Here is a 25,128-nt window from a genome sequence, read left to right on the forward strand (position 1 = left end):
TGCAAGTAGTGTGATCTAAGAACAAGGAATTTTGTAGTGTGATCTTGTTGGGCACATGTTCTCGTCATTCGCGACTCTAACACAGGAGTTCGTAACACTATAGCTCATGGCTTATTCAATCGAGTGAATTTTATTGACTTTATTGATAAAATTTCTAACTCTTGTGACTCTAAGAACTGAGCACGAAAACAACGGAAACGTCGATCTCAAACGCACTTATGGACGTTTATAAAAGGATTAACTTGGAGTTTACTGTATGCTTCTGAAGAATTCTTGAATGCAAAATAAAGTATGGTGGTCTTTTTCTTCTGTAGGTGTCAGAAACTGAATTGCAACTGTGATGTGTTTGGTTTGATTAAATACTATTGAATAAAATGAAGATCATTTAATATGATATACTGGACGGACTAGTGAAATGCTTTGCGGACTAGTGAACATCAATAGTGACTAGTCCGTACGGACTAGTGCTTGAAAAAGTTAATTTCGAACCCTGACATGTATATCCTACATTCATATGCATATTACGAAGTAGTTCCAAATTTATGATCAGAAAACGGCGATTTTAAACAATTTACAGTAAGCATCAATTTGATTGCACCAAAAACATATCATAATATGACTAAATATTTAGTCCAAAACATAAATGTTGGATCAATGAAACTTTTACAAGATTTCTGTAAAAAGCCGTTGACAGAGGTATAGTGCGAGGAGCGCACGGAACTCTGGGTAGAGAATGACACGTTTTATGTTTGCGTTAGGAATTTGTAAATATTTCATTATATAAAACGTATATTTGACAAAGATTAAAGATTGGGTATGACTAAAAACCGATCAATAAAATAAACCACCAATATATACCGTAGCGTACTCGGAAGCGATCGCAAATTTTCTTGATAAAAAAATTTTTACTTTTAAATCATCAAAAAAAAGTTTCGAATCGCACTGAATTCGTTGAGTCGGGCAGAAACGGCAAACAAATGAAATTTTATTTTAGGCCTCAATCAAATAGACTTTGAACAAGTATGAGCTCATACTTCAAACAATTCGTTCATTTACGTGAAAAAGCTTGGTCGCCAAATGGTGATCGTTCCTTTAAATTTGGTCACCAGAGACAAAATTAAGGAGGTATGCTACACCAGAGAAATTTGATGTGGATGAAAAGTCAATGGAGGCTATGTACAACAATATTTTGAATTTGAAAACTTTCAAATTTACTTTATTTAGTCAAAAAATACAGTTTTAATTGAAAGCAATCTTAGAAAAATTTAAAACCCCTGCTGGACTTGAACACACAATCTACAGTTCGACTGTCGACGTGTTTACCTACTGAGCTACTCGGCTATGCAAGAATTTTCTAAATGAATAGAAAAATATTGCTGATATTTATATTTTCCACCTTGTTTTAAAAGGAAGTCAGCCATTATGACAATGTAGAGTATACCTCCTTTAAAGTCGAAATTTCGACCATTTTAGTTGTTATTTTGAGGCCTATACAGGAAAGCTTACTGACATAGTGCAGATCGATTCAAGTTTGTCAAAATCATGGCCCCTGAGAGTAGGTTGGGGTCATAATAAGGGATCAAAGTTTCATATACAAATACAATATTGTATGTAGGGAAATCTTCAAAAATCTTCTTGCGAATCATGGAGCTAGAAAAGTTGACATTTTCATGAAAGCTTCATGTCATAGTGCAGATTCAAGTTTGAAAAAATCATAGCCCTTGGGGGTAGGTTGGGGCCACAATAGGGGGAAAAAGTGCCTTTTCACTTACGAAATCGTCGTAACATTTAAATTATCCCATATCAATTTAATATGCGTGCTTTTTCGGAAATATAGACCATCAATTTGAAATGCAGACTCGTCCACCATATTTCCCACAATAAGATTATTAATAGGGTTTAGACTTGGTGCTCGCCCCACTCCAATTGCGAGTAAGATTTTTTGTGGGGACCTAAATTCGCTGCCTGGCTCGCCCATATGGCTAGTGATTTCTCTGAACAGGAATTGGTCATTATTGTATCGGGTTTGGTAATCATTATATCTTTAACAACCAGACTCTTTTTCGACAGATATTTACAAGCTTAATTTAAAGCGTTTTGGAGACTTTTTCTAAAACGAAAGTAAACCATGCGCAATTTTACTATGACAGTCGATTGACAATATCACTCATGATGTCAAAACAGCTGAAAGTTTTGAGCTTGCCGGAAAAAAAAGAGTACGATTGCAGTCTTTACGATGATTATAACGTAGGGATATGAAAATGTAAGTAAACGTTAGTACAAAGAAAGCAGTGTTGCTGATGAAACAAATTTAAAAGAATATTGGAATACGGGACTTTCGAGATACGGATCTACTCTGACTTTTATCGCGCGTTGAACATAATTGTAGGGCATGTCACTTCCGGATTACAATAACAACTAAGTAAACAAACATGGAATATTTCAATTGCTATCAATTTCTTGCATTTAAATGCTATCTTTGAAAGAAAGGAATCACTACAACCATTTTAAAGGAAAATACAATTGATTAAATTATGCGAGTCGGCGCGGGAAATAAATCTAGGGAACATCTTGTGGATATCGGTAAAACTTCACGTTGCATCCAATGGTACGCGTCTAAATGCGCCTTTTCCCTTCCATCTAATTTACACCCAGGTACTATAAGCACCAATAATGACTTGGATCGTCATCGTGGGACTGCGCATAGCTTTTTACGGACCGTCAGTTAGCGAAACACCATATGTATCGATGTCAGCTTTGCCCTACAATTGGTTATTATCACGTGACCGTGGTGTATAAACGTCAAATATAATCGGTCGTTCCGGCATATCCCGAAAGTTCCATATTGGAATACAAATAATATAATGAATGTTTTTGTGGTAAAGTATATATACGCATCTTATAAAAAATTGTGTAAACCTATTCTCAACCTCTATGAATATTACTATGCATTAATTAATTCACACGGTATAATGAATTAAAAGCACATGAGTTGTATGATCACATGTCTCATTATATTTCATGAGATGTGGGCTAACAAGTTTTGTCCACATGGCTCTTGGACATTTTAGATAAGGCGAGAGAAATTTTATTTTTCGTTTTTACGGATCCGCCGACTAATTTTTTTCGATTTTCAAAAAAAAAGGTCAAAATCCGCAAATTTCATATCCACCCATGTGTGGTTTTAAAATTATCTTTCTCAAATTAAAATCAGCAGAACGTTTGACACTGCTAAGCCCTTCTTATGGAATTATAAGTGTCTATTTCACACGGAATATAAACCAATTGAAAATGGAGGCACAAGTCTTGCTTGGTTTAGTTGTCAAGATTATTATGAAGATATTTGTAAATCAACAGCATCCTAGCACTCAGAAATATCCTAATTTATTGAAGGCGTACACTTTTAATATAGCATTTGGTCAGTTACTTGCATTGCATTTCAACTATAGGCCTCACTAAACAGTTAAAGAAAATTTTAGTAAGGTATGTAGTAAATTTAGCTTAATTCTCTCACAAGGGGTCCATCTTATGCACATATCAATTAATCTCTTTGCATTTAGTTTTACTCTTCAAAAAAAAAAAAAAAAAAAAAGGAAGACAAAGAAAAGACAAAGAAAAGACAAATAATTTTTATTCTTCAGTTAAAATTTGATCATTCATGTCTTGCTCTTTGTTACAATCCATGTTGCTGGTTGACACAGGAAAATCGTCACAAACATTTGAGATTGACTCACGAAATATCACATACCTGCGGTGTCAATTTCTTGGACATGCCAATTAACAAAAGGATAAGGTTTTTTAGATACTCAAAGATTACTGGTCAAATAATCAAACATTTACCACATGTAACACTTTCCAGCACTGCACAGGTGCATTCTTTATAGCGCATTTTAGTTTTAAGGGCCTTACCATCATCTAAGTAGGGCCGAGTGGTTAGAGCATAGTGCTCAAAACAACATGGTCTTTCCCCTCTGGTCGGCGCAGGTTCGAATCCCGCTCGCGTCAGTAAGTGCGAAAGTTTCCCTGTTTAATTTCGGAAGGTCGGTGGTCTCTTCCCAGGTACATTGTGTCTGCATGGGTTCTCTCTTCCACCTATAAAAACTGGGCGCCACCAGATAACTGCAAAATTGTTGAGTGTGGTGGAAAATATCAAAACAATCAATCAATCAATCCAAGTAATGCTAGCTATCAAGCTGTACCACAAATTGCCCCGGTATTATTGCAAAGATTACAAAAAATTGGATATGAACAGAAATAAATCAGAAATTGAACCTGTGTATGCTGGAAACTAGCTATTTTTGCAAGCAGAAAAAAATTGATTTTCAAAAGAAAGCAATAATCATCTTATGATCACAAAATTTCATTCATGTATAAAGGAGTAGAATAAACAATTTGTATCACTTAAACCAAATACAGCGAGATGAATATGTAAAGGTACTTGAATTCACGCGTCCTCATAATGTTGCATATGCAGTTAACATAAAAACTTGGGTAATCTGATCAAATTTCAATCAAATTTGGCACAAGTCATCCTTGTGTGAAGTGGATTCACGTTTCTTCAAATCAAACCCCTTAAAAGGGGAAATAATCACAAAAATGTCAAAATAGAGTGGGTTCATTTAAAATCTCGAGAACCATTGAGCCAGAAAATTTAAGTTTGTTAAAATTACGGCCCCCAGGGGTATATATATGCAGAGTTGTGGAAAACTGCCATTCATGCCGGCAAAACCGATTAAAAATGTTTGCGACCGGTATAAACGCCATTGATGTCGGTCCAAATGACCGGCCTGGTTTTGGTTGTTTTTTTTTGTTTCCTGCAAGCATCGGCGCATTTTTCAGTGCAATTATCTTGTAAAACTAAAATGCGATTGCGTAATACTGTTTTCCGTAAACGAGATCGAGGCTGATGAAAGCGAAACAAGCATGGCCGTGTGGCCCATTAAATTTACAGCTGGAGCGAAACCAAGTAAAAAATGTAAACTAACAGATGAAGACAAGGTTAAATACGAAAGATCTCGACAAAGCGAATTCAAACACAATTGGACAGAGGGACGGGAATGGTTGAAATTCGATGGTGTTAAAATGGCATGCAGTATTTGCATTGACAGACTGCCAGCTGCATACCAAATAACCGCTTACAAAATTTTATCGTCGCCTCAATAAAATACAGTCTACAGGTACTCTTCTATAAGAGATCATGAAAATTCTGTTCTTAACCGAGGAGCTGTGGAGATTTCACAAGCATAGAAATGGAGACTGAGTAAATGTAATAATGAAGTATAACGATGTTTAATAAAGGAAATAAATGTTGTGTCCTTTTTCTTTTTCTTTTTTAATTTTGTGACTTTAGATTTCGGACTGGCTTAATTTATTTCGGACTGGCTTATGTTGCCTTCTCGTCAGTCCGAATGACTGGCTATCTAAAAATGTTTTCCACAACTCTGTATATGGGGCCATAATAGGGAATCAAAAGTTTTACAAACAGATATATAGGTAAAATCTTTGAAGAACCACTGAGCCAAAAAGTTCAGATTTAATACTTGCAACTTCCTGACATACTGCCAAAGCGATTTTCAGGCAGAAGGCGTACGATTTTAGGAACGAAAATACACTCAACAATTTAATAATTAATCTTGCAATTTTTGAGATTTGGAAATTTTGAGTGCTGTCTGACTTTGGTTTGAACTATGGTTAGCTCATCTGACCTGAAAACTTAAGTGAGCTACTCTGATCATCTTTTGTTTGTCATCTCTCCATCCATCTGTCTGTAAACTTTCCACCTTTTCATTCTTCTCCAGAACCACTGTGCCAATTTCAACAAAACTAGGTAGAAATCATCCATGGGTAAAGGTGATTCAATTGTTTTTTCAAATGAAGGACCATGCTGCCTTCAAAGGGGAGATAATCATAAAAATCATAGGGTGGGGTCATTTAAAAACAAATTCTTAAGAACCAATGGGCCAGGAAAGCTCAAATATAGATAAAATCTTGCTGACATATAGTGCAGATTCAAGTTTGTCAAAATGATAGTCCCAAGGAGTAGGATGGGCCATAATAGGGGATCAAAGTTTTACATACAGACATACATGTATAGGGAAGATCTTTAGAAATCTTCTTAAGAACCACTGTGGTAAATCTTTTCTCAGGAATTACTATAGGCCAGAAAAGTTCAAATATACATGGCAGCTCTCTGGTACATTGTATAGTGCAGATTCAATTTTGTTAAAATTGTGGCCTCGAGATGGGCCCACAATAAAGTATCAAAGCTTTACATACAGATATACAGGGAAAATCTTTAAAATTCTTTTCCAAAAGTTTAAAATTATAAGAAAGCTTCATGAAATAGTGCAAGTGACAAAGCCTCGTGAAATAATGGTGTTTGATCTTTTGAACTTTGATTTTGACCTACTTTTTGTTTTTAAAAACCTGACCTACATGTGCATGTATTCAATGTGTCTTGAAATATTTAAGATAGTGTTTAATTGATATTTTGTTGATTGATTCATTATGGCAAGGCATTTAGTGTTTGACCATGTGACCTTGACCTGGAAAATTTACATGTTATTACTCTAGATGAAAAAAATTGACCTATTCTATGTCTCCTGAACTATCTAAGAAGGAGCTTTCATGTTTTGTATACAGATTTCTTTTGGCAAGGTTTTTTCATATCATACCAAGATCTATGACCTTGTGATTTTGGTTTTATCCAGATCAGCAAGATCATGTTAGTCATTTTGGTGTTGAGGCAACTTTTCAGTTATGATGACCCTGTGGGGATTCAGGTTGAAATAAGTCCTCAGTACCCCATGCTTGTTGTATGAGGCAACTAAAATTAATGGGGTGATCCTTCGGATGAGACTGCAAAAACTGAGGTCCCTTGTCACATTAGGTGTTGCGCGATAAAGATCCCTCTCCCTGTTGACAGGCCGTAAACGCCAAGCATAGACCTCAATTCCACAGCCCTTCGCCAGCATCGGTGACATCTGCATACGAGTGAAAAATTCTCAAGTGGGATGTTAAACAATGTACAACCAAGAAACCAACAGTATTGATGTGATCATTTTGGACTAGGTTAGGGTCAGGTGGATAAAAATGTTTCATGAAAATAAAGATTGTTAAAAAAATCTTTAAAATCCCAATAGCTGAACAACGAAATGACCAAGGTGAGCGATGTGGCCCATGGGCCTCTTTTGGGGTGTATTGGTTCACCAGAACTGTTCTCGCTACAATTAACGCATGATTGACAATTCTAGGCAATCTGGGCATTCTTCAAATCATGCTTGAGAAGGAATTTCATGTAGAAAGTACATGTAGACCTGTATGAAAGCTGGTGATGCTACTATGTGACCTTCTTGTTTTTCTTGATCCCAAATCCCTGAATCACTTCTAATTTGTAAGATGGATTTTGATGACATTTTCTTTGAGAACTGATTTGACTGTGAGTGATTTATTTCTATTATTTGAATCTTTAATTCAGGTAAATTATCGACTCATAAGTTGAAAAATAAATATTGCAAACTTATTTTTGTGGTAGATGCATCTGGAGTTAGTTGCTATTAAAACATCTGAGTGCAGGTGCCCTGTTAACATGTTTGGTCGAATTTGTCGGACAAAGCCTGATCTATTCTCTCGTATTTAATGACAAGTGGTATCTATTTTTTTCCTAGGCCAGGTAAATTTTGAGGGATGTGTGGCTGTGGGTGTAAAATGGGGTCTTTAAAAGAAAAACTCCTTCACTATGAGTATGTATGGTATGTACTTATATGTTGCAGAATCCCATCAACCCACTGAGAGAGACGAATCACGTTTTTATTAATACCAGACTAAGAACACTGTAGAAACTCCGGAAGACAACAATGGATTTACTTAACGTGCATACAGAGGAATGAAAATGCATGACCTTCCTAAGATGGCTGTCTATTAACGTACAAAACCAGTAGGCAAAGCTCTCCTAGCTCAGAAGGTGCATCAACTCCATCAGAAGTTTTAGGGTTGAATATGTCTTCTTCACATTCAAAAGATAGTGCAAATGAAAAAGACAATGGGTGTAATGAGTCTATTGATTCGATCTGTGTAACAGAAGGTTTACAGAAGTGTACTATGATAATTATGCTTGCGAGTGCAAATGGAAAAGGTAACACACATAGTGAATGTGCGGAAGCTGTCTGTGTAACAAGTCAAAATGAAGATCAGGAAAATGATTTACAGAAATTTATAAAAACACATGCAGGTGAAGAACAAAGTTTTCAATGTGATGTTTGTGGGAAGGCATTCAGTTGGACAGGGGACTTAAATAAACACATGGGCACACATACTGGTGATAAACCTTTTGAATGTGATGTCTGTGGAAAGACATTCAGTCGGATGGGTCACTTACAGAGACACATGAGGATGCATACTGGTGATAAACCTTATAAATGTGAGGTATGTGGGAAGGCTTTCACTCAGACAGGGGACTTGAAGAAACACATGAGGACACACACTGGTGAAAAACCTTATAGATGTGATGTCTGTGGGAAGGCCTTCAATGGGACAGGGGACTTGGAGAAACACATGAGAACACATACTGGTGAGAGACCTTTTCAATGTGATGTCTGTGGGAAGGCTTTTAATGAGAAAGGAAGCGTATGGAAACACATGAGAATACATACAGGTGAAAGGCCTTATGAATGTAATGTCTGTGGGAAAGCTTTCGGACGGACAGGAACCTTGCAGAGACACATAAGGACGCACACTGGTAATAAACCTTATAAATGTGGTGTCTGTGGAAAGGCATTTTATGAAAAAAAAACTTTACAGACACACATGAGGACACATACTGGTGATAAACCTTTCAAATGTGGTGTCTGTGGGAAGGCGTTCAGTCAGGCAGGAAACTTACAGATACACATGAGGATACACACTGGTGATAAACCTTATAAATGTGATGTCTGTGAGAAGTCATTTTATGAGAAAGGAACCTTACAGAAACACATTAGGACACATACTGGAGTTAGACCCCATCAATGTGGTGTCTGTGGGAAGGCATTTTCTGAAAAAAGAACTTTACAGAAACACATTAGGACACATACTTATAAATGTGATGTCTGTGGGAAGACATTCAGTGAGATAAGAATATTACAGAGACACATGAGGACACATACCGGTGATAAACCTTATAAATGTGATGTCTGTGGGAAGGCATTCAGTCATGCAGGAAACTTACAAACACACATGAGGACACATACTGGTGATAAACCTTATAAATGTGATGTCTGTGGAAAGGCATTCAGTCAGACAGGGCACTTACAGATACACTTTAGGACACATACTGGTGATAAACCTTACAAATGTAATGTTTGTGGGAAAGTGTTCAATGTAACAGGAAACTTACAGACACACATGAGGACACATACTGGTGATAAACCTTTTAAATGTGATATTTGTGGGAAGGCATTCAATCAGACAGGAAACTTGCAGAAACACAAGAGGACACATACTGGTGATTAATGTGATATTCTCCAATAAAAATTATAGCCTTATAGATTTATTTAATATACAGATAATATCCTTAAGGGACTTGTTCACGGTTTTTTAAATTTTTATTATTTTTTTCATTTTTGATGTTAAACATTAAAACTATAACTCATTTAATGTTGACAGCCAAAATGTTGACCTTCTGAATGCAAGAATTAAAGCCATATTGTAGCCTTATATCTGTGTTAGGTAAACAAAGACTAGATTCAGGCATCCTAAAAATTCATTAATTATCAACCTTGATTATTAAAATTGACTACAAATTCACAAATTATCATATTCCCTTGTAGACGGGTATGACCTTTCATATCAACAAATTTCCTCCAAGTATGCATTGTGTTTGGTTCCCTATTGTACATGAAATTCGCATGTAAAACTTTGATCCCCTATAGTGGCCCCACCCTAACCCCGAAGGTCATGATTTTTACAAACTCGAATCTCCACTTTTTCAGGAAGCTTTCATGTAAATTAAAGCATTTTTAGACCATTGGTTCTTAAGATAATTTTAAAATGACCCAACCCTATTTTTGTGATTAACTCCCCTTTGAAGGGAACATGGTCCTTCATTTGATTAATTTGAATCCCTTTCATCCAAGGATGCTTTCTGCCAATTAAGTTTGGTTGAAATTGGCCCAGTGGTTTTGGAGTAGATGAAAATGTGAAAAGTTTACACTAACAGACAAGGCACAAATTTTGATTAGAAAAGCTTCAGCTATGGCAAATTAAAAATGGGGCAAAGCATATTTCCCCAATTTTACATGAAAGGTGAATACAACAAACAGCGATCAATCTCACAAATCCTATATAAGGCCAATTCAACTTAATTAGTAGATTATCATCCAGGGTCAGCAAAAAGTATGGGGCGGGTGGGAGGATTTTATTTTTTTTTTTGATTTTTATTTTCTGAGAAAAATATTAAAGAGAAGCGAGCCCCCCCCCCCCCCCCCCCCCCCCCCCCCCCAACAGATCTGCATCATTTAATGGCAGATGGATATCAATCTATGCTATTTTCATACACTAATTCCAGGTTAATCTTTAATTTAAGGATATAACAGAATTATACCTAACTTCTTTAAGATTTACGTCTGTAAGAACGCGAGAAATTAAGAAAACCATATTTATAAATCTATTTTCTTCACGTGACTTTTCACGTTCCTATACCGGAAATGTAAACAACAAGTGTAAATACCATAGTCGGACATGAAAATATTCCGGCAATCGCAAGTTTCGCAATACATGTATAAAAAATTCGAGGCGGGCCAACTTTTGAGGGATGGGCGGGGATGATAATCTATCAATTAAGTTGAATTGGCCTAATGTAAAGCATCTTAATTTTGCATAGTCACAAATGTTATCCTAGATGACACATTTTACCAAAAGAATACTTGAAATGTGAAAGATAAAATTATAAACTTAGATCGATATCCATTTCTTTTGAAAATTTCGTGAACAATAACATGCAGCAATCTTTGTTTACGAAACAAATAATAAGCTCGCTAAAATGAGCTGTGCTATTGTATAACCTTTATTTTTTATGAAATCTTTTAAACACATTAGACAATTAGACACTGGATTTTGATCATTAAAAGTGAAAAACAAAAATTTTAGGGAAATCGTGAATCAGCGCCTTTAATCAATATAGTTAAAGTTGAAAGAAATGTTAACTAGATGCTGTCATAAGATATAATATCCGCACCTCTTTTGGAGTATGATTTCACCATCGACAGGGTGATACAAGCTCTAAAGTATTTAATATTATTATTGGTAATTTATCCAGGAATGATGAAAAAGGTGCTTTGTTTGCAAATAAGATACTGCAGCTTTAGTCCAAATTTCGCTTAGATTGGATGCATGATATGAATATGAAAGGTGAGGATAATGAACAGCGATCAATCCCATAACTCTTTAAAAAAATACAAAATATATAGTCGGGTAAACACGGACCGCTGAACACAGCAGAGGTGGGACCAGGTGCCTAGGAGTAAGCACCCCCTCTCGACCGGTCACACCTGCCATGAGCTCCATATCTAAGAAAATATGCTTAAATGGCTCAGATAGACATCGTAATGTTTTAAATTGAGAAAATATGAAAATTGAATGTGTCATTTGCTAATATTTTTTTGAGATATCTTAGTAAAGAATATATCTTTATATATAAAATTTTTGTAAGATATCTTATAAAACATATAAGATATCTCATGTTGTGACTCCTGTGTTTGCAAAATAAATTCACATCAAATTCCATCCAGAAATGTCCAAGTTTTTTGTTTGTTGGCTTTGTATCATACTTGGCTTTTGTCATAAATGTGTGCATGTGTATAGCAAAACAAACTTTATTATGCCCCACTTCAAAGAAGAGGGGCATATTGGTTTGCACCTGTCGGTCGGTCAGTAGACCACATGTTGTCCACTCAATATCTTGAGAACCATTCACTTGATGATAATGATATTTCATATGTGGGTTATGAGTAGAAGAGGACCCCTATTGTTTTTCAGGTCAAAAGGTCAAGGGTCAATCTACTCTGGACATAGGCATATAATGTCTGCTCAATATCTTGAGAACCTTTTGCTTGACAGACATCAAACTTAGTACACTGGTACATCTTTAGAAGAAGATGATCCTTTCTGATTTTGAGGTCACATGGTCAAAGGTCAAGGGTCAAACTGGACATAGGAATATAATGTCCATTCAATATCTTGAGAACCCTTTGCTTGACCGACATCGAACTTTGTACACTAGTACATCTTCATGATAAGATGATCCCTATTGATTTTAAGGTCACATGTTTAAAGGTCAAGGGTCAACCTGGACATTGGAATATACTGTCCATTCAATATCTTGAGAACCCTTTGCTTGACAGACTTCAAACTACACTGGTGTATATTTAGGAGAAGATGACTCCTATTGATTTTGAGGTCACATGGTCAAAGGTCAAGGTTCAAACAGGGGACATAGTAATATACTGTCCACTCAATATCTTGATAACCCTTTTGCTTGATGGACATCAAACTTAGTACACTGGTACATCTTCAGGAAAAGATGACCCATATTGATTTTGTGGTCAAAAGTCAATAGTTGAACTGAACATCGTAATATATTGTCTCCTATATTTTAAAAATTATTTGCTTGATTGACACCAAATTTAATTGGTACACTGGTACAGCATAAGGAGTAGATGACCCCTATTGATTTTTAGGTCACATGGTCAATTCACTCTTGACGTAGGAAGATATTGTCTGCTCAATATTTTGAATTGATGATACTACTATCAATTAAATGATGTGTGTGTATAACCCTTTTCAGTTTTGCAACATGGGGGGGGGGGGGCATGTGTGTTTTACAAACATCTCTTGTTACACATGAATGCACACACATACACATGCGCACACACTCACACCGTCACTTAAACATGCATGAACGAACACACAAACACATGAACACACACCGTTTTTGCAAAAGTTGGTGTTTGGGACAAGGAGCTTGGGTGGCAACCATTCGTGCTCGGGTATGGCCTGAAATTCACGATCATTTATGTTCATCCTCATGGCACATTCGGTCACCGAGCGACGATACGAAAGGTACACCACAAATGGTCGTCACGTATCATCCGGTCTCGAACTTTCATACTTTTTGGTGCATCTTTGTGAGACTTACATAGCATGATCACATCCAAAAGGGGAAGGTTCCTATTTATTTTGAGGTCAAAAAGTCAAGGTCTCTATTTCACTATACATGTATACTGTAGATTTGAGCTTGCCTTTAACTTTTATACATGTACTTGCTGGTGCAGGTTTATCAGATTTCAAATCATGATGACATTCAAGATTGGTGTTGCTTTTGAAATCCAAAGGTCAAGGTCATTATCACACTAAATACCTTTTGCGGCCATTCAAAGCTTCATACTTATAAGCTATATTAAATACGTGCATGTTTTTACTTCGTGAATGCAAGCGTGCATAATTTTTCAAACTGCAAATCGGCCATACGTATCTTTGATGCGTTTTTAGTGATTTTTGAAGATTTTATCTGTAGATTTAGAAAATATTAACAAATAACGTTTTCGATTTTCATGAATATTTTTTTCTTTAAATAAATAGAACGTTTATCTCAGAGTCTTTTAGGCATGCTTTATTAGATATTCATAACATGCACCAAATCACGGCGAAATTTAGACTATATAATATAATCTTTTTTTTTTTTTTTTTTTTTGGAAAAAAAATACCTTTTTAGCTCACCTCAGAGTCTGGGCCAAAAGAACTGAAATTCGTATGAAAGCTTCTTGACGGAGTGCAGATTCAAGTTTAATTCCATGACCCCCGGGGGTAGAATGGGCCATAATAGGGGATGAAAGATTTGCTTACAAATTATATAGGGAAAACCTTTAGGAATCTTCTCAAGAACCACTGGGCGAGGAAATACGAATTCACATGAAAGCGTTCTGACATAAAGCAGATTCAAGTTTGTTAAAATCATGGCCCCCGGGGGTAGAATGGGGCCCTAGCGTTCTGACATAAAGCAGATTCAAGTTTGTTAAAATCGTGGCCCCCGGGGGTAGAATGGGGCCACAATAGGGGATCAAAGTTTTATATGTAAATATATAGGGAAAATCTTTTGAATTCTTCTCAAGAACCGCTGGAGCAGAAAAGTTTATATTTACATGAAAGCTTCCTGACGTAGTACAGATTCAAGTTCTTTAAAACCATGCCCCCCAGGGATAGGGTTGGCTCACAATAGGGGATCAAAAAATTACACAAGAGTACATAGAGAAAATCTTCTGAAGAACCACTGAGCCAGAAAAAATTACACGAAAGCTCCCTGATATAATGCCTATTCAAGTTTTTTAAAACCATGGCCCCCTGGGGTAGGATGGGGCCACTATGGGTGATCTATTATTTTAAATACACATATACAGGGGACATAATTAAGATCTTCTTAAGAACCACTGGGCCAGGAAAGTTTATATTTACTTGAAAGCTTCCTGGCATAGTACATTTTCTAGTATGAAAAAAAGAAATCATGGCCCTTAGGAGTAGGGTTGGAGCATACATAATAGGAGATCAAAGTTTTGCATTCAAATATATACAAAAAAATCTTTAAAGATCTTCTCAAGAACTATTGGGCCAGAGAAGTTAAAAGCTTCCCGACATGGTGCCAGACTCAAGTTTATAAACATCACGGGCCCCGGAGGTAAGGTGGGGTCACTATAGGGGATGAAAGTTTTACCTAAAAATATGTAATGAAAATCCTCTAAGAACCACTGGGCCAGAAAAGTTTACCTTGTCATGAAAGCTTTCTGATATAATGCAAATTTAAGTTTGTAAAATCATAAGTTGGGGCCACAATAAGGATCAGAGTTTTACATGCGAATATGTAGGGGAAATCTTTAAATATCGGCCAAGGTGACTCAGGTGAGCGATTTAGTCATTCGGCCTCTTGTTTATCATTCCGGGGAAAAATCAGAAAAAAATGATATAAAATAATAGAGAGATTGTATCCCTTTCAATGATGAAAGCATAGATTGTCTCGTGGGTATTTTGGTTAGAAGAGGTCCCCAATACACCTTGCTTGGCGTAAAAGGCGACTAAATGAGACCACAAAAAACCGAGGTCCCGTGTCACAGCAAGTGTGGCTCGACAAAGATCCCTCCCTGCTCAAAGGCCATAAGCACCGAGCATAGGTCTAAAAGAAGATGGGTGAACATGGCGAACAATAAGCCTATTCATGATTTGGCACCGGTCGCGAATCGGGAGTTTAAAATCCGCATTGATAGTACCCGTAGTTACATTAGATACAGTATCGTACTAAAATGCTGTCCACAATTTTTAAATCAAAATCTTCATCAGAACTTGCTTCACAGGCAGCATCATGTATATCTGACATTAAGCGGTTTTTAACTAACAGACATAATTACACTGATGCCTGGATTATCTAAGGTACCAAATGACATTACATATATGCTTGCAACATCCAACTGTATGTTCTCCGCATTTCCATTGACATATTAACTGATGTTAATGACAAACCACATGTTTTGTGGTGTAAATCAAATGTGGAATAGCGTTTTCTGTATTGTTCAGTATTAATGCTTTGATTTGGATTCAGTTTTCCCCAACAAATGTTTTTGAACAGCATTTACAACCTACTGGTACTATTATACCGAATATGATACCAGTTTTCGCCTCTTTTGGTACAACTCTGAGGCCGTTCTACAGTTACAGAACGCACATTTGCTGTTAGATTTCCCAGCAAATACGAATGGGACAGACACAAACACTTTATTTGCTTTTGTTTTTATACTAAACTGTAGTTCACTGTGCCTTTAGGCAGTCTGCACCAGTTGGTTGCATATTTAGCCTTTGTCATGATCTCTTCAAGTAACTTCTTAAGCATTGTTGAAATTGTTCTCTTTAACTTTCCTTCAACGTGTCGTTTACATAAACATCCATACTTCACAGAAGGCCCCATAATTGTTTACATTTATTCACTAGCTGCATGTTGGAATCTATTACTTGCGATCGTCATTAAGACTGCATAAACTTAGCATAAAATGCCAGAGACAAATAATAATGGGAAGTCTATTCATTAATAAAAAAAAAGTAGGAAAAATTGGTATTCGAACCACGGATGTGCAATCTAGGCTTGTCCAAAACTCCAGTGAGATTGCCGCTATACCACCTCGGCTACCCATCTTATGAAGAATTCCGGAATTCCAAGCTATCTAAAGTCATCCGTTGTAAACAGAAATTTTCTTGATAATAGGACAAAAGTTAAACACAAGAAGTAATTTTTTTTCATAGAGTGGGTCAAGTCTTCATTCATTTATTTACAAAACATTTTACACATATTTTACTTAGTTCACAATAGAGACTTGGCCCACTCCATATGAAAATCTGCTTGGAAAAGGCAAATTTACTCTTATTTTGTGCATTTTTCGTGTATAGATGATTTTAATTAGGTTTTTTGCAATGTTCCTTTGAAATGGGCACATCGAAAAAGCATTTTTGGAAACTATGGATTGATTATTTTAACTAGAATGCGAATTTTTAGCCGAGTTAACGAAGTTGAACTCGGCTATTGGTTTGGTGATGCGGGCGGGTGGGCGGTTGGACGTCAACAATTGGTTTCCGGATGATAACTCGAAAAGTTTACAATCTAATCAAATGAAACTTTCATATATTGTTTGGTACCAGGTAAGGAAAACCCCTATTGATTTTGGAGAAAAATGGTCAAAGGTCAAGGTCACAGTGACCGAAAATAGAAAGAAAATTTCCCTAAAATTTGGTTTACGGATGATAACTCAGAAAGTTTAAATCCGAATCAATTGAAACTTTGATATATTGTTGGGTACTAGGTAAGGAAGACCCCAATTGATTTTTGAGAAAAAAGGTCAAAGTCACAGTGACCGAATATACAATGAAAATTTCAGAAAAATTTGGTTTCCGGATGATAACTTAGAAAGTTTATATCCGAACCAAATGAAACTTTGATATATTGTTGGGTACCAGGTAAGGAAGACCCCTATTGATTTTTGAGAAAAAAGGTCAAAGTCACAGTGACCGAATATATAATGAAAATTTCCGAAAAATTTGGTTTTCGGATGATAACTCCGAAAGTTTAAATCCGAATCAAATGATACTTAAAGATATTGTTATGTACCAGGTAAGGAAGATCCCTATTGACTTTGGAGAAAATAGGTCAAAGATCAAGGTCACAGTGACCGAAAATAGATTTGAAATTCCAAACATATGTTTGGTTTCCAGAGGATAACTCGAAAATTTTTAATTTGAATCAAATGAAACTTGGATATATTGTTGGATATCAGCAAAGCAAGGCCCCTATTGATTTTGGAGAACAAAGGTCAAAGTCACAATGACCGAATATAGATTGAAAACTTCAGACAAATATGGTTTCTGGACAGTAACTCGAAAAGTTTAAAACTGAAATTAGTTCTTCACAATTATAAATATGCCACATCATTCCTGACTTTACAATGTATCCCATGCAACTCGGCTCATGCACCCTTGGGTGCATATACTGATTTTTCTTTTTCTGGAGAGTTTCAATTTTAACTTTGATATTTGCCCCTCTGTGGGTTCTCGACTCAATAAAGTCACCCATCTTCTTTGTGGCCCTTCACCGGCAATGGTGACGTCTACATAGGAGTGAAATATTCTTGAGAGGGAAGTTAAACAATAATGAATCAATCATAAGAGATGTATTAACGAGCCATTAATTAACATTTTAGTATAATAAGCTACCTTAATCCTGGCTTATCAGATTTATATTTTACTGGTTTGTCAGTCCCATCTTGGTGTTTACTCTCACTCTAGAGTCGGGATTGTGAGAATCCGCGCTAAATATTATTAAAACCCCCTCTAACAGATTGCTATACTGCACGTTGCAGCGTATCTTACTTTTGTTTTGGTTCGAACTCCGTTTATATCTGAAATCTTTTGGGCACTTCATTGAAAAGGTTTATAACATTATGTGAATGTTCAAATTAACGGACTGAAAGAAAATACGAAACATCAGTATTGGCACTTTGAAGGGCATTTAAGTTTTAAAAGCTTATCTTTTTTTATACTTTAGCTAAATATTAGAATTGAGAACAAGGATTTTTTTCTAGATCTCATATCCTTTGGGACTTATTTAGCTGAGGTGACTGGTAAGAGCTATGGACCTGTTTATGTTTATCATTTGCTAAATGCTTTTACTGTGGACAATTCAGGTACGATAGTCCGCGTGTGTTACTGTTACATGTAAAATGTAAAATGGTCTTCATTGATTTCTGAATTAAATGCTCAATTGAATTTTATCAATTTTTGATATATTAAGTAAATAAATTCATTTATACATGTATCAAAAATTGTAATCTATCATCAATTCCCATGAACTCATTTGAAAACATGTATAAATGTAATACTAATGAGCACTAGTGAAGGAAATGGCAGCCATATTGAATTATTATCAATTCTAATCATTAAGGCTTCCATTTTGATCACAAAAGACCAATTGTGTAAAATTTTGAACTCCTATCCTCAAAAGTAGTGTTTTAAACAAACACGCAAACAGATATTCTGTATAGCGGCCATATTGAAATATTACAACTTTTGAACATTAGGGTTTCTATTTAAAGCAACCGCAATCGATCAATTGTGTAAAGTTCTGAACTCTTTGTATAAAAAATAGTGATTCTTTTAAAATAGTGTATTGCTTGAGATCGATCTCTGTTCGTTATCTTCACCTTTCACTCAACGGGATTAGGACAACACCAACATTGGTGTATGTTTAATTCCACTTTTACCTTAAGGAAGAATTAATGACAAATTCCAAGGGCATATGTCTACTGCTAGATCAATTCACTGCAAGTTCTGATATTTCCCTAGTCCATGTGACATCGTATGACGTAATTTAGTACACTTTATTTAATCATTTATTACATGTATCTGCGTTCCTTCCACATCAAACGAGTTGACTGTAAATATATTGGTTTTAAAAGAAAAAAATATTGGTACTGAGTTTCTAAGCATCACAGGACGTAATTTCAATTAGACAGTGAGTTTCTTAGATTGCATATAAACGACTGTAACTGGCCTTAGCAGAATGCATATATATACACATCAGATATCTACTTCAGAATTTAAAAAAATGACTGAAACGAAAACGACTTCAATGTGATAATGTGTGGTATGTACTCTTATGTTACAGATATCACAGCAACACACTGAAAGAGACGGGTCACATTCACATTGATACCAGAGACAAACAACACCGTAGAAAATTCAGAAGACGACACAGGAATTGTCTGAAGAGGAATATGGCCTTCCTAATATGGTTGTCTATTAACGTACAAAACCAATGGACAAAGCTCTCCTAGCTCAGAAGGGTGCATCAACTCCATTAGAAGTAAAACATCAAGTTTTAGGGTTGAATATGTCTTCTTCACATTCAAAAACTAGTACAAATGAAAAAGATTATGGGTGGAACGGATCTGTAGACTGTGTCTGTGTAACAGAAGTTTTACAGAAGTGTACTATGAACATTATGCATGCAAGTGCAAACGGAAAAGGTAACAGACATAGTGAATGTGAAACAACTCAATCTGAAGATCAGAAAATTGATGTGCAGAAATTTATAAAATCACATGGAAGTGGAGAACAAAGATGTCAATGTGATGTATGTGGGAAAATATTCAAATGGACAAGGGACTTTAATAAACACAGGTGTACCCATACTGGTGATAAACCTTGTAAGTGTTATATCTGTGGGAGGGCGTTTATTGATGCAGGAAATTTGCAGAAACACATGAGAACACATACTGGTGATAGACCTTATAAATGTGATGTATGTGGGAAGGCGTTCAGTCGGTCAGAAACAATGCAGAGACACATGAGGACACATACTGGTGATAAGCCTTATAAATGTGATGTCTGTGGGAAGGCATTCAGTCAGACCGGAAGTTTACAGACACACTTGAGGATACATACAGGTATTAAACCTTATATATGTGATGTTTGTGGTAAAGAATTCATTCAAGATGGAGGCTTGCAGAAACACCTAAGGATACATGCTGGTGATAAACCTTATGAATGTGATGTCTGTGGAAAAGCATTCAATCAGACAGGAACATTAAAGAGACACATGAAGACTCATACCGGTGATAAACCTTACAAATGTGATGTATGTGGGAAGGCATTTAATCATGCATTAGTATTACAGAGGCATTTGCGGACACATACTGGTGATAAACCTTATAGATGTGATGTCTGTGGGAAGGCATTCAGTCGGACAGAATCAATGCATACACACATGAGGACACATACTGGTGATAAACCTTTCAAATGTGATGTCTGTGGGAAGGCATTCAGTCAGACAGCACATTTACAGACACACGTGAGAATACATACCGGTGATAAACCATATATTTGTGGTGTATGTGGGAAGGCATTTAGTCGGACTGGAACGTTACAGAGACACATGAGGATGCATTCTGATGAGAAACCTTCCAAATGTGAAGCCTGTGGGAAGGTGTTCAATAAAATAGGAAGCTTACAGAAACACATGAGAATACATACTCGTGAGAAACCTAATAAATATGTGTGTGAAGGCATTTAGTCAGACAGGGCACTTACAGACAACACTTTAGGGCGCATACTGGTGATAAACCTTATATATGTGAAGTCTGTGGGAAGGTGTTCTTTCATGCAGGATATGCTTACAGAAACACATAACAACACATACTGTCGATTCCTAAATTTATTATCGCGTAATTTTGCGAGGAGCATCACTCGCGACATGAAATTGCTCACTTTTAATTTTCTATTACTAAAATTACATGGAAGAATTCTTTATTAACAGGCGTTACGCATGTTCATGGTCACCTGATTTGATGTATAAAAGATGAAGAAAACAAACAGTAATCTCATAACTCCTATACAATACAAAATAGAGAGTTGGACAAACACGGACCCCTGGACATACCAGAAATGGGATCAGGTGCCTAGGGGGAGTAAACATCCCCTATCGACCGATCACATCCGCCGTGAACCCTATATCCTGATTAGCTAACAATCGGTATGAAACACGTCAAACAGCATTTGCCCAATGATAGGTTGTATTGGCAAATTAGATCGTTATTGTATATGAAATACTCGCGTAAGATGTGGAATCTGCAGTGAATGTGATACATATGTGGGAAAACAGTCAGTGAGGAAACTTAAAGAAACACATGTATCCTACATACTGGTGATAAACCTTGTAGATGTAATTTTCTCCAATAAAATAACGATAATTGATATAATTGATATATGTACAACTATTATCCTTAAAGGGAAAGACAACCCTAACCACATTGTTGCTTTTATGAATAAAGTATCACTTACTGATATAGTAAATGACAACAAAAAAAACCGTTTTCAAATTAGTACTGAAGCTTATCTAGACCGTATATCAACAGAATAGTATGACAAATCTTTATCATATAATTAATCCTATCATTTATCATGTAAAAAATCTTTTGGATTGCCTTTCCCTTTGATTAATGTAGTCAAAGTTGACACTACAGTTAACTACATACTGTCATAAGACATACTACCCGCTCGAAAGTGTTTGCAATATTGACAATAGACTCTCTTCACGTATTCGCGATTGAAATCCTCAAAACGAGGCTGACCTGACTATAGCTTTGCCTTGAGACAAAGTATGATGCCGCGGCCCTATCAGCGTGGGTACGATCTCTGACATTTGTGCGGGAGATGAACGATGTCATCACCACTGCATGATGCAACATTTTTCAGGTCTTGCAGATATCGCTTCAAAAGTTGCGGAAGGTTAGCTGCACGATATTGAAAGTTTCTTTTTGTTTTCCAACGGCCTCGCAGATGGCATATATTAAACTCTGTTTACCTTGAATACATTATAACTAATGCGACAATAAAGATACACCATATGTGGAGCAGGGAATGCATATCAGTGATCATTTATATAAAATGTAGCGAAAAGAAAACATATTGCAACCACAATATGCGATTTTCGCGAAACCGTAAGGTGGCGATGTTAAGAATTTGGATCAGAACTGAAAACATGCATGTCTTTCACATACTATTGATATGCTCGTCGAAGACAAAACATTTTGATATGTTGTCATCCGTCTATCTGTCCGGACCTTGTGGGCAGGATACAGACTCAAATGTAGGCTTTGGGATTTTACAACTTGGTACATTTGATCACCATGATGAGAGGAGGATGCCTATTACTTTTCAATGTCAAAAGTCATGGTCATAGTATTACTCAGTGGGGAAACCTTGTATGCAGGCTACAAACCGGACCGTAAGCTCCAGGATATTACAATTTGGTACATTTGATCACCATGGCAACAGGAAGATGCGTATTGTTTTTCAGGGCCTGAGATCAAAGGTCAAGGTTGTAGCATCAAATGATACATGTAGGAAACCTTTTAAGCAGGATATAGACTGAACTGTAAATTCCAGGACATTTCAACTTCATACATTTGATCATCATTGCGAGAAAACAATGCCTATATTATTTTTCAAGGTCAAAGATCGAGGTTTTATCAATGAATATGTAAACCTTGTAGGCAGAAGACAGACCGAACTATTGGGGTTAGGACTGCCAAACTCGGTACATATACTTAATATGCCAAGTCGAGGAAACATTATGATTTTGAAGGTCAATGTTGTAGTATCACTTCAAAGAAAACCTCGTGGTCAGGGTAAAGACTGAACCGTAAGTTCCAGGATATTACAACTTGGTATATTTGATCATCATGATGAGAGGAATGTGTCTAATTTTTATCAAGGTCAAAAGTCAAGGTCATATTATCAATTAGTATGAAAGCCTTGTTGGTTGGATACAGACCGAGCTGTTGGGGCTAGGACTGTCAAACTTTGTGCAAATGCACCTTTTACCGAGTGGAGGATGTCTACTTTTTCTCAAGAACAATATCGTAGTAGCAGGATACAGACTGAACCATAAATACACCTTATTTCAAGTAGACATATTATATAGAATACTTGATTTGTCTGTTTTGACGATGCAAGGAACGTATGCTACACCCTGATGATTGCTGACTACTTGAAGATAAGTTCTACAAATCATGGTGTAAGAAAACCGCCCTATATTAGCTTCGAACGCGTGTATTATGTACCGTTGGTACCATTCTTGTTAATTATAAACTTTGCAGTGCCTAGATAGAGATAATGGTATACTTAATCCACCTACGTGTTCTTGTTCTTCGTCTTCTTTTAACTATAGTCCAGCTGGACATGTCATTACTGGTAATGTTGATATTAGTTGAAAATGAGGACCTCCAATCACTTATTCTAAAAGGTCTTAAATACAGACAACCTCGGTCTTTCAATTAGCGATCGATAGAACTTCATCTCTATTACATGTATGCATTCAGGCGAAGATTATGCTAGTAAATGTTCTACCAAGCCCCTATATTTAATCACGAAAATATTAACAGCTGTGAAGGAGAAACTTCAAACTTACTGTGCGACACTAAAGATGCCAGAAGTGCTGTAAATCAAATATTGATTCTCAAAAATTCTGAAGAACTTTTAGTAACCTTAAAATCGTAAAGCTTTTCTCAAATCAACATCAAAACGTATGAGTTTTCAACACTTTACACGACCATTCTTCACGATAAATTACAGACGGCTTTTTGACATAGAAAGTTGCTTCTTCAACAGAAATGAAAAATGGAAATATTCATATCTATGATCAGTCATCCAATCATTACTTTGTTAAAACAACTCTGATTCCTTGCACAAATACTCTGAAGTTGAAATTAAAAGTATGCTGGAGTTCCTCATTGACAATATCTTCGTAGTCTTTAGTGATCAAGTCTTTCGACAGTTTGTTTGAATTTCCATAGGCACGAATTATGCTCCTTTGTTAACTGACCTGTTTTTATATTCTTATGAAGCAGAATTTATACAAAAACTTCTACGGTTTAAAATCTCGTGGGGATTCGGAATAGAATAGGTCCTCAGTACTCCTTGCTTGTCGTAGAAGGCGACTAAATGGAGCGGTCCTTGGGATGAGATCTCAAAAACTGAGGCCCCGTGTCACAGCAGGTGTGGCTCGATAAAGATCCCTCCCTGCTCAAGACCATAAGCGCCGATCATAGGCCGACATTTTCCAGCCCTTCACCAGCAGGGTGGCGTCTCTGTATGAGTGAAATATTCTCGAGAGGGACGTTAAACAATATTCAATCAATCTATGATTTAAATCATATAGCTTTATGATAAACGGGACGATTTCAGCTTCTCAATCGTCAACTTCATCTATCAAGATTCCATTATCACCTGCATATGGTGTTTATTTCTCTCAACACAAGAGCTTGTTCTACGTATGATCAGTTTTTAACTTTCAATTTTATCCGAACTTGTGACCTCTAAGGTTAATGCACATCGGAAATTACAAGCAGGAATTTCTAACAGATGACAGTGGGCGCACTTGTTTCAGAAATCCGGGCGACGACCCGGTTCACTTTTATCACAGGACTTTTTGACCCGGTTTGTCTTGCGAAACGAGTGGGAAATCGGCCGAATATGTATCAAAATGTAAAAACAAAAATTCAGTATTTTTCAAAGAACATCTGCATAACAGATTTCATAAAATGTAACCCATGTAAGTTTAAAAATCATAATTGATAATCAGTTTTATATTCAAACGTTTTGTTCACAAACACTGCAGACTGGGCTGTAACTTCCACATAGAAGCGGTGTTGATCGTATCATCCAGCATTCGGAAACAAAAATGTCAAAAAAACTTACCTCTTAACTCACTACTTTATGCTAATTGAAATTTAAACTCTTTTTTATGAATGAAAAATGGATAAATAACGAGCAAGAAAATGTTTATCTATATTTTCCGCCATATTGTTTTCCATGTGCTCGCTCTAAATTTATCGGGCGATCCGGGCTACTTTTCGGTCGACCGGCGGCTTAAAAGTACTTAAAACAAGTTACTTGCCCGCTTCCGGGAGTATCAACCGGCTTGATCCGAGCGATGAAACAAGTGCGCCCAGTGATTCATAAATCGACATTTTTGAGTCGGCTCGCGAAGCGAGATTCTCCTTGCTA

General features: G+C 36.4%; 1 pseudogene; it reads left to right on the forward strand.

Moving 5' to 3' along the window:
- LOC125663085 (zinc finger protein 91-like) overlaps positions 1-21,319 on the forward strand; it is a 40,527-nt pseudogene extending 19,208 nt beyond the window's left edge.
- The last annotated feature ends 3,809 nt before the right edge of the window (positions 21,320-25,128 follow it).

Source organism: Ostrea edulis, chromosome 8 (genome assembly GCF_947568905.1).
Source record: "Ostrea edulis chromosome 8, xbOstEdul1.1, whole genome shotgun sequence".
In the NCBI taxonomy this organism is placed as follows: Eukaryota; Metazoa; Mollusca; class Bivalvia; order Ostreida; family Ostreidae; genus Ostrea; species Ostrea edulis.